The sequence below is a fragment of the Accipiter gentilis genome, chromosome 10 (genome assembly GCF_929443795.1).
Source record: "Accipiter gentilis chromosome 10, bAccGen1.1, whole genome shotgun sequence".
In the NCBI taxonomy this organism is placed as follows: domain Eukaryota; kingdom Metazoa; phylum Chordata; class Aves; order Accipitriformes; family Accipitridae; genus Astur; species Astur gentilis.
This window is the reverse complement of record NC_064889.1, coordinates 30,524,764-30,535,417: the sequence shown is the minus strand read 5'-3', so window position 1 is coordinate 30,535,417 and position 10,654 is coordinate 30,524,764.

The window sequence follows — 10,654 nt, the reverse complement described above, 5'->3', positions numbered from 1 at the left end:
TGCGCCCTGTGAGCTCCCTGGCAGGAGAGGAAATACTGCCCTGCTGATTTTTAGTCTGCCTCAATTCCACAACAAACTGCTGAGATGCAGTGTTGGAGTGCTCTGTAGTTGCTATGTGTCCATCACACTGATGGTGCTTGCACACCTACAATTACAGAGCATTGGAGGGAGTGGCTGGATGAGCAATAACTTTGCTCAGAACCCAGTTCTTTAATCAAAGTGGCATTAAGATCTTGCTCTGCAACATTTTCTTCCCCCCTCCACCCTTGTCCCTGTCTTGAGCCTTGCTCACTGCAGCATCACAGGTTGACTGATGTGCATCATCCCCAGCAAGTCATCGGTAATTGAGGACTCACTCGTGGCCGCAGGGCCTGGTGCCACATCTCTCAATAGCTAGGTGTGCGTGCACTTTGTACAGCAGGAGGTTAATGGAGGGATTCCACCCATCGCCCTAAAATCCAGTTCCAGCGCTCACTCTTAAGTCTTTGAAACATGATTACAGCTTAACCTATCTGGCAGCAGAGTCGGGGATTGAAGGTTGTATTACAAGTCACTGTCTTTGCTCACATGTGCTGACTCCACTGTGTAATGAGAAGCAAATGACATATTGATGCAGCATTATGTGAGGGCATGCTTGTTGCCACCTAATGAAAAATCTTAGCTGAAGGTGACTCAGGACAGAGGTGGAGCAGATGCTTGCAAAGCATTGCTTTTCTTACCACTGCAGCTCTCTGAAGATGAAGGGCTTCCTCTTGGTACCTGACATAATTGAATTCCTCTTAAAAGCAACAGACTGAATTATCTGTTCCTAAGAAAGCAGAACTAATGAACTTGAATTGCCTTCGTCAGAGCCCCCTTCAGTTGGGCAACACTACCCATAAATAGGCATAAGGCATCTGCCGCTTTTTTGCATCTGAACTCTGGCAAGTGTGTGATTTGGGTTGTTAGTGAAAACACTTTCCATGGTAACCCTCTACTTCTCTGATTTTTCCATAAAGCATCAGTAATGAGCCCACTGGTGAACTAAGTCACTTCCTAGGTAAGAGCCATGCAGAGCTTACTGTGGTGTCAAATAGGCAGGTTGAGAAACTCGTGTGGGTGTCTACACTGGTCTGTTTGAGGTCTATCAGATGCTGCCTGCCTGGGGGAAAGCTTGCCCTCTTTCATCCTGTGGAGAGACAGGATCATCTCTTTTCCAAACACCATGACCTCAGCGCCTGGCATGGAGGAGAGCGAGATTGCTGTGCTTGGTTTGCCTACAGCCAGACCAGAGGATCTTGATTAAAACACCTGTTTGCTTCCTGTTCAGGAAGAACAGGCCATTTTTTTCCAAGCTATGCTGATACACTTTGCCTCTTACATATGAGCCATGGCCGTGCTGCAGGGAGGTGCGTGCCCTACAGCCTGTCCTGCTGGGTGATGGCCCGTCCCACCCTCAGGCCAACTGACTTTGATAGGCAGCTTTTTGTCAAGCTCTTTTCTGTTGCTGCCACGTTCTCCTGGCTCTGCTGTATCTTTCCTGCTGGTGATCCCAGTTTCCCTGCTGGGAAGCATCAGATGTTGCTTTAGCACCAACCCGCTGCTGCTCTCTTTTCCCGATAAGGGAGAAGCACCTTATCATCAGCATGGCTCAGCCTGTCCTCTGCTGGAGAGGGAACAACCCTGATTTATCTACTGTATTGGGGCACATTGTGGTCTGGTCCTCTGTGCAACAGTTTCTCCCTACTCTAAGGACACATAAGGGCTGTGGGGGAGGACACTGTGGCCACACCCAAGCAAAACAGTAGCTAAGCTGTTGGCACCTTGAACACCAGCATCAGTGTCTTCTTCAGTACAGAGAGACCTGCTTGGTCCTGTGCTGCTTGAAATGAGGGGGGGAAAGATGCAATTTGAAGTGAGTCACCATGGCAGAAGGCGGGAGAGGTGATGTGGCTCTTGCAGCAGGCTCCCCTGAGCGTTCCAGGAGTGTTCACCGGCTGGGGAGGAGGCTGCGCACCCAAGGACATGCTGTGCAATGCAGCGGGTGTTTCCTGCATATCTCGCCTTTGAAGTGTGATGGGACTTGTATGAGCTCTGAGTCTGACCAGCTGATGTGGTGCAACACCTCTGAGGGAGATAGGAGCTCTCCTTCTGCTCATTACAAACTTAATTAGATGATACTTATTTCTGGAACTGGAAAAGTCTCTTAGTGATGCTTGTCAGAGATGCTGGTTGAATGGTAAATAAGGTTAGCAATATTGGGACCAGCTGTTCCAGGAGATATCAAATTGAAAACCAAATTGGTTGTTAAGTAAAACAGGAGGTAGACATGTGCAAGTCTCTGAGAGCGGTTAGAAGTAATATAGAGGCAAAATAATGTGCAGAAATGTCTTGACAGCAGCAAGATTGAAGCCTGGAGGAGTGGAGCTGCTGGGTGAAGGAGGAGAAACCAAGTTTCTCCTTTCCAGCTTGACAGAAGCGATTCCCCTTTCTGCTTCAGAAGCCAGCCCTCTCTTTCTTCAGCTGACTTTGATCCTCCTTTTAGTGAGCATCAGCCAACCTTACTCTGGCTGGCTGCAGGTGGGCAGGAATGCGGTGCAAAGGTCCCTGTCCTGGAGCAAAGGCTGTGCCTTCTCCAGACAATCCTTTCTCCTTCACTATCAGTCTGCCTCAGAGCTTCACTGAGAGTCATCAGGAGACCCTATGAATAACTGTGAGCATTCTCTTCCTTCTCCCCCCCTACCAACAGCAAGATGCTTAGTGGCAGTGAAAACAAAGCAGCCCTCTGAAGTTCATTTTGGGGTGTCACATCCACCTATCTCAGCATCACTCAAATGCCTTGATTTTGCCCCAGGCAGCATTTGGAAATCTCTGGCCAAGACTTGGCATAAAAAGTGCTCCCTTGTGTCCCTCCTCGGCGGTTCTCCCGGGCTGCGTGCCAGCGCCGAGCGTGGGTGATGGGGACGCCCACGGCAGGCTGGGAGCACACCAGCCAGCAGCACGCACTGCCATCAGTACGGGGTCGTTGCTGCAGCCAGCACCTGGCTGCTCGCTCCTGTTGCGATGCGGGCAGTGCCTCGTGTAGCTGGGCTGAGGCCGAGCAGCAGTTTCTAAGGGAAGACACTCCTTTTGGCCCTCTGGGATAGGAGCATCCTGCTAGATCTAAGTGAGAGCAGTGGCGAGAGGGGAAGACAAGAGAAAGGGTAATTTTCAATAGTTATCTCACCTAGTTTAAAGAAATGTGTCTCGTATTTTATTCCTCTCCCTGTTCCCTGCAGGGGAGGAGATGCAGAACTTCCAAATATAATAATCGGGAGGAAGCTGTGGCAAGCAGCCTTTGCATGCATGGGGATTCGCAAAGCCTCAAAGGGGCCCAGCTTGTAGGAGAGGTTTTGAATAGACAGACAGGCAGTTCCTAGGATGGTTGAGTCTGCCTGTTCGTGGCCTTGAAGCACAGTAACGAAAGCACCAGTGGTGACTGCTGCAGAAGGGGCTGCAGAGCGCTGGGTCAGCTGGGGACTTCTCATGGCATTTTCCCCCTTTCCCCAGCTGAACCGTGTTGAGCTGAGGCTGCTGTAGGACACGGGTGCTCTATAACCTGGTTCCCAGCTCTCCTTCTCTCTGCGCTGGTGATAGTGCACGTCGCTGTGAGATTTTCCAGCAGGTTTGTGGGTGACCCCTTGGTGCTTGCCTGGAATTATCTGGCCCTGGGCTGTGGATAGCCACGGGCTGCTCCTGTGTTTGAGGTCTCTAGCCTGCAAAGCCTCACCCACGTGCTGTCTGCGTGCAGGCTGACGCAGTGCTGCCAGGGCAAGGATGAGGCTGCCAGGAGCGCTGAGAGGGAGAGGAGAGGAGTGTAGGCTTGTGCTCGCAGCAGAGCTGACTCAGGGCTTTCTCCCCAGGGCTGGGTGCTGACTCAGCTGCTTTGACTTTTACTGGCTTCTCTGAAAACCGGGGGACATCTCCTGGGGCTCAGAGGCCATAGTAACACAGCAGGAGTGAGTGGTTAGTTGGTTTTGGGAGAGTCACGTCTTGGATGCTTGGTGCAACAGCCAAGAAGTTCAGTAAAAGCTTCTGGGTGTACATTTTGCACTCTTGCTGGGGAGCATGTGCTGTCCAGCCTGGACTAATTACTGGGGCAAACGTGTGTTGGAGCAATGCTGCTTTTGCTGCTACATCCCTGCATTGCAGGGGCGAATCAGGGCACAGAGACTCTTCCTTCGGCTGGCAGAGTCTTACTGGAGTGTTTTTTCATGGTATTACTCATGCATATGTCAGAACAAAACTACTATGGAAGGTGGGTGAGGCAGTGATGAGCTTCTGGATTGAAAAACACACCACAGAGGTCTTGTCTCCTGCCGGGAGTGGGGCCATGCTGGGCTTACAGCACGTGGGACACCTGAGCTTTGGCTCTGTCCTCTGCAGCCGGTGGCCACGTAGTTTTAAGCGCTGAGCTGGGATGTGCGGAACATCTTGTGCATGTAATGAAGGTCTAGTTGTGCGTCTAATCTACCGGAGGGATCTCCCAGTAACAGCAGTGAGCGTGGTGCTGGGTGAGGCTCCCTGCTCTGTCTCCATTGCAGCAGGTCGCACCTCCAGGACCCGCAGCAGTGCATTGCTCGTGGGCAGCGGCGTGTGCCGTGTGTGTCGGGGAGCACAGAGCCAGTTCTCCCACCCTGTGGTCCCCGTGGTGTTAGCAAGTTGGTGGTGTGGAAGTGGGGATCTCCCTTGGGGCTGTCGCCTCTTGTGTGGCTCCTGGAGAGACCCACTTCAGGAAGGAGGTGATTTCTTAGCCTGGAGTCTGGGATGATGTGGGACCCCACTCTGGCCAAAACGATACTGACTCCAGCAGCTTTGCTGCCAATTCCAGGTTGCCCTGAAAGGTTGATGGGCCCTTCCTGATGCTTCCATCAGCCCCATGGGCTCTTCTCCAGGTGGGATTCTGGAGCTGTGGGACTGGATCCTGCTTGGTCCTTACCATTCCCAAGATAAACATGTTTATCCCACTTGAAATGAACTGTCGGAGAAGGGCTTTGTGCCAAGCTTGAAGGAGAGCCCCGCTGCCACACACAGTGGTGAGGTTGTTATTGCCCTGCATGGAAACCTGCTGAAATTCCTTATTAAAAGGAGAGAGATGAAGAAGGGGTGGACAAGGCAGCATGGATGCCACTGCCACCTCTGTGCATGTGGGGGGCCGGGACAGGTGCCCATCCAGGACCATGGCGGTTGTGGAGGGGTTGCCCCATCACCAACCGGTTTCTCCGGTTCCTTCGTGAAGTGCCAAATCCAGTCGGAGTCAGACTGGTTTGTGCAGAGGCTTTATTTGCCTGGAGATAAAATAATAATAATAATTTAAAAAATCAGTTCAGTCGCCTCAGCCCGGAGTTATGTTTATAAAGGGAATGGAGGGGGGGGTCTTGGGCACCCCCTGCACTGCTCTTGTGCTGTCGCCATGCCGGAGCCTGCCCTGGAGCTGAATTACACTGTGGTTTTTAGAGAGGACAAACCGGGACTCGAATGAGACGCAAACAAACACATCTTTCATTATGATCTGGGTGGTGGAGTTTCTTGGAGACTTGTCAATGCTTTGCACGGGAGCTGTTTGTTGGATGAAGATTACAGCGTGCCGGTAACAGGGTTCACCTGTTCATCGTTGCCTGATGGGAGGATGAAGTTCAGGCACGGATAAATCCCAGGGACAGCTTTCGGCATGGACACGAGATCGTTACACAGGGCTTGGGCTGCTGCCAATGAGCTGCAGCAGCAGCCCGAGCCCTGTGTAATGATGTCTGGGGCAGCTAAACCAAGCTTGCCTTGCCCTTGGGCTTTTTCCTTCTGACTGCGCAGTGTTACCACTCTTCCTTGGGTTGTTCTTAGTCTGCTTATTCCAGAGAAATCCTGCTTGCCTGTTACTGTGCCCCAAATGCAAAAAGACTTTCCCAGGGTGGAAAAAATTGCTTTCAAAATCCACCCCAAATGTTGCTACCCTGCAAGTTTTCTTTAATCCTCCAGGGGATGTTTTAATCTGTGGCTGTTTTTTGCTGGTAACACAGTGCTGAATTTTTGTCATTGCTTGTGGGGATACCCGAGCCCTGCGTGCTGGTGGATACTGGGGAGCTGGGTATGAGTGGTGGATTTTGGATAAGGAAGACCTGGGCTGCTCAGTCTGGCTCAAGCACTGACTAACTTCAGACAGTGAGTGCCACGGTCAATGGGGATGTGTCCCTGGCTGGACTCATCTAGTTCAATTGCCCTTTTGCACTGAGAGAAGACCAAGTGCCTTTTGCAGACTCATGGATGCAAATGCCTCCTTATGCCATGGGTGTAAACACGGCAGGAGTGGCTTCTGGATGTGAGAGGACCTAGTACGTGCATTAACAATGTTTGAGAGACCTTTAAAAGTAGCTAAACCTGAAGCTAAACCTTGGCCTTTACTTCACTTAGTTTTTTTCCACTGTTTCTGAAGACCATCAGAAGGGATGGGTTCAGCCCATGAGTCAGGCCAGCCACGTCTGCCCACACTTGCAGGGTTGTTTCGGCTCCCTTGTGATACCACATGCCCTTTGCTTCCCCCTTCGTGACACAGGGCCCTCTGCGAGCAGGGAATGGGGGATGACGTAAGCAAGCCCTGAATGTAAGCAGCCTGGTTTTGGGGAACTGCTGCAGAGGCAGCAGAAGTGAAGCTGGGTGGAAAAACCCCTCTATGCTTGTTGTTGAACTTCCAAAACCAATGTAGCCTTAGCTTAGCATCCATAATTAAACTATCATTTCCCTCAAAGCCATAGGTCTCAGAATATGTGACACTTGGAAATATTAGCGGACACGTTTTATCTGCTGTGACGTTGTTTACTGGCCATAGAGATATTCAGTGACTGCAATAGTTTGCAGAGCTGATGGACACCAGCAGCTCTCACTCGAGCTGCACCTCTGAGTGGGGCAGCACTCCCTGTTGTTGGCTCTTTTGTCTTGGTGTTTCCCTTCTTTCCATGTCTGCAGACTGGGATTAGTCTATCATGGGTGTGAATGGGTACACCTGAGCTGATGTGCCCTGCCTGGGCTTCCTCTGGGTGCTTACCCAAAGCCTTTTGGGACTCCCTTTGCCTCGTTTGTCCTGATTTGCAGGACAACTTGGCCATTCCTGGCGAATGAGGCTGGGCTCAGGGTAAGCACAACTCAGGCATTTCATTTTTGCTTATGGGACCCCTGTGGGTTAGGTAACCTGATTCAAAACCACCACGAGGTCAGCCCAGAGGGTCTGTGTTGGACCATATCACAGCCTTCGCACTGTGGCTTCATGATGGGGTGAGTACGTCTTTGTCCCTGTGTGAGCTGCAGCTGCGCTTGATATGTCCTGGCTGGAGCCTCCTGGATGTGCTGGAGAACTCTCCTAGTTTCCACGTGCTATGGAAAAACACAAAATGTCAGAAAAATCCAGGCTGTCTGATACTCATTCAGAGGTAAGCAATGACACAAGTGGAGCATGGACAGACAAGGGCATGGGCACACCATTGACCTGAGAGCATTGCTTTCTGCACCCAATCCAACCAAGCTGCTTCTCTCAGGGATACCAAGGACCAGCATAGGGTCCCGACTCTGATCTGACATGATGTGGGTCTCCTTAAACACTGGGGCTTTAAGCATATGGCCTGTCCATATTGTCCCCAGGGTGCTGATGCTTCTTGTAGCTATGGGGAGCTGCAAAGGACTGGGCTGGCGGGGAGCAGAGCCCACAGCTCCTTAGAGCTGCCTGGGCTGGGGAAGGCTGAGAATCACTGTCTGGGGGAGTATGATGGCAGTAACTTGTTGATATGTCGGCCAGCATGTACCAAAGTCTGATGCTTATCCACAAAACGGAGCCTGGGCTGCCCCTGGTTGGCCCGTGTGCAGGAGAGATGTGCCCTGTTCATGTCCAGTGGAAAACCTCTTGGAGCAAATCATGCGTGTTGCAAACTGTTGCTGTTGTTTAGATGGATGTGAGATAGTTCAGCCTGGAGCTGAGTTCAGCCGCTGGGCTCCGTAACTTTAATGCATATAAATGCTGCTGAAGAGTTAATGGGAAACAGAGTGTGGAGGAAAATAAAGAAAGACCTTTTGAGGTCTCAGCTGCTCAGAGTAATATTTGGGTTTGGTGACTCTCCGTATCTTAGAGATGGGAATGCAGCAAAGCTCTTTCAGTCCAGAGTATACATGGAGCCTGACAAGATTGTGGGCTAGTATCAACAAACCTTTTGGAAAAGCAGATCCTGTCTGCTCCAGCAAAGCCGCAGTGTTATTTTTCTTTCAACAAATGTATTGAGACAATAATAATGCTGTGCAGATTGGTTGTCCCTGGCCTACATGATTTATTAGGAAACAGAAACAATTGCAGTTGCTGAAAAAAAAAAAAAGAACTTTGGACATGTTTTTTTTTTTCCTTCTTCTTTTTTTCCCCCTTGAATTCCTCATGAACTAAAAAAAGGCCACCTAGTCTGGTCCCAGGAGAGGGGTTGCCTCCCTGCTTGCATTTCTTACTGGACCACCAACCCTGGGCTTGCTGCTTAAATACTTCAGTACTGGGGAGGAGGTGAGGAGTGAAACAGTGCTGGGGGGTGAGGTTGGGAGAAGGTGATATGACCACAGAATAACATTCCCAGGCAGAGAAGCAGAGCAGGTCTGGAGGAGGAGCCCTGCAATCTGTTTCTAGCTGTTGGTGACTCGGGGACAAGTTGTTTCCTCTCTCTGAGCCTCCCTTCCCCTCTATTTATCCTGTTTATTTATTGCAAAAGTTATTGAGAGCGGTGCTGCTGGCCATGTGCGTGCTGCACCAGGGTCCTCAGCCCAGCTCATACCTGCAGGTGCAATTGAAGCGCAAGAGCTGACTGTGATTGCATGTTGCACACTGTGCTCGCCAGCGCTGGTGACATTCGGCTCCTGCCCCTCAACTTGAGCAGAGGATGACCTTGCTTTAGAGGGGTTTTAGTTGTTGCCTCCTCAGTCAGTAAAACCCGTGGGGAAGAGGCAGGCAGGGCAGGCAGGCAGCTCCCCAGTGCCGGCAGCATTCCCCTTGCTGCTCAGAAGTTGCAAAAGCTGTGAGCTGGTTCATTTACGGAGAAGAGCATCACACCATTTCTGGTGGGTGCTCCAGGCAGCCGTGTGCTGGCTCTGGCCATGCCCCCCTCGTCCCCACAGTGCTGTTCCACACTTTCCCACCCTGCCTTTGCCTGTGCTGGGGTAGGTGAGCTCTTTTACTGGAAGGCCAGGTCTCCTTGGGCCACTTCTCTATCAAGGGGCAGCGGTGCCTGGGGGCAGTGGGATGCAGCCTTTTCGTAGTGTGAGGTTTCCCGACCTCCTTGGCCAGCTGGTGGCCATCCGAAGCTCTGTGGGAGCTCCCTCTGGACCCAGATGCTGCCGCTGCAGTGCGGTTATCGCTCAGGCAGGCTGCCCGGTGTGGGGGCGGTTGGCCTGGCGCTGGCCGGGGAGCTGGGGGAGCTCACCGGCCTTGACAAGAGGCGGCTGGAGGATGAGGCTGTTCCTCCACTGCAAAAGTCCCTGATGCAGATGGGGTGGGGGTTCTGCTTGGGATGGGTGTGAGCAGCTCCCCAAAACACCCCAAGGGGATGAAGGAGGGCTGAGCTTCACTGCCTTGGGGCCGAGCCCAGCTTCATGCGGTCCCACTTGCACTCACGGCCCTGTGCATCAGTTTTGCTGGGTTTTCTAAAAAGGAATCCATGGGTTTGGTTAATAAAGTGTAAGGGGCTCCCTTACAGCTCACCAAAGCATCTCTGATTGCTTTACTGAGGGAGCGAGACCAGGTGCTTTGGCAGCAAACTGCCGACTGAGCGTCTGTGCGAGTAAGTGATATCATCATGGTTTGCTTTGCCTTTAGAAATGACTAAACAGATTTTCTCTGGTTTCCAGTTGACCCCATGGCTCCCTGTCGATGATGGGAGCAGGCTGTTTAGGTTTGAGTGAATGCTGCCCCGACCAGTCCCAAATCAACCTCAAAAACTGGAATGGATTCAGCAGGTAGAGGGAGAGGAGAAAGCTGCATCCACTGCACCCAGCTCTTGCTGTTACTAAATCAGGGATTGCTGGGAATCATCTCTGATTCATTCTCCAGCTGAAACATAAGTATTTTGCATTTGCCTGAAAGGATTAAGTTTTTAAAGCTCCCGCCCTTCTGGCTGGATGTTTTCCTCCCAGGGTTTAGTTAGCCTGAGCTCCCAATTTTAAAGGAAAAAAAAAAAAAAAAAAAAAAGACCAGGGGGGTTGGGGGTGGTTTTCCTTTATGATCTTTCTGTTCCATGCCTGGAGTCAGCACAAAAAGGAGTCAGTGCAAATTAGCTGTATTCGATTATTGCAGGGTGCTATAGGAGGCCTGGGTAATTGCTGCATTTACTTCTTTTTCTCTTGGGTTTCCCTGACATTTCAGATAGTAAATAAGCAGTGCCTTCCCCCTACAGATGTTTTCTGTTGGTCATAGTTGGGAAGGGGCCTTAGATGCTAAATCCATGTGCTTCATTTGCGGTTTTTCTAGGGTTGTTTAAATCAGCGTGGGGCACGGGGCTTGCTTGGCTCTGGATGCTCCTGCCATTAGGGCATGCGGGGTGGACTGCAGTGGGGAGAACTGCAGTGGGGGTCCCTTGGAGAGGCTCTGGGGAGTGCAGCTCTCACTCCCCTCCCTGCTTGCATTAAA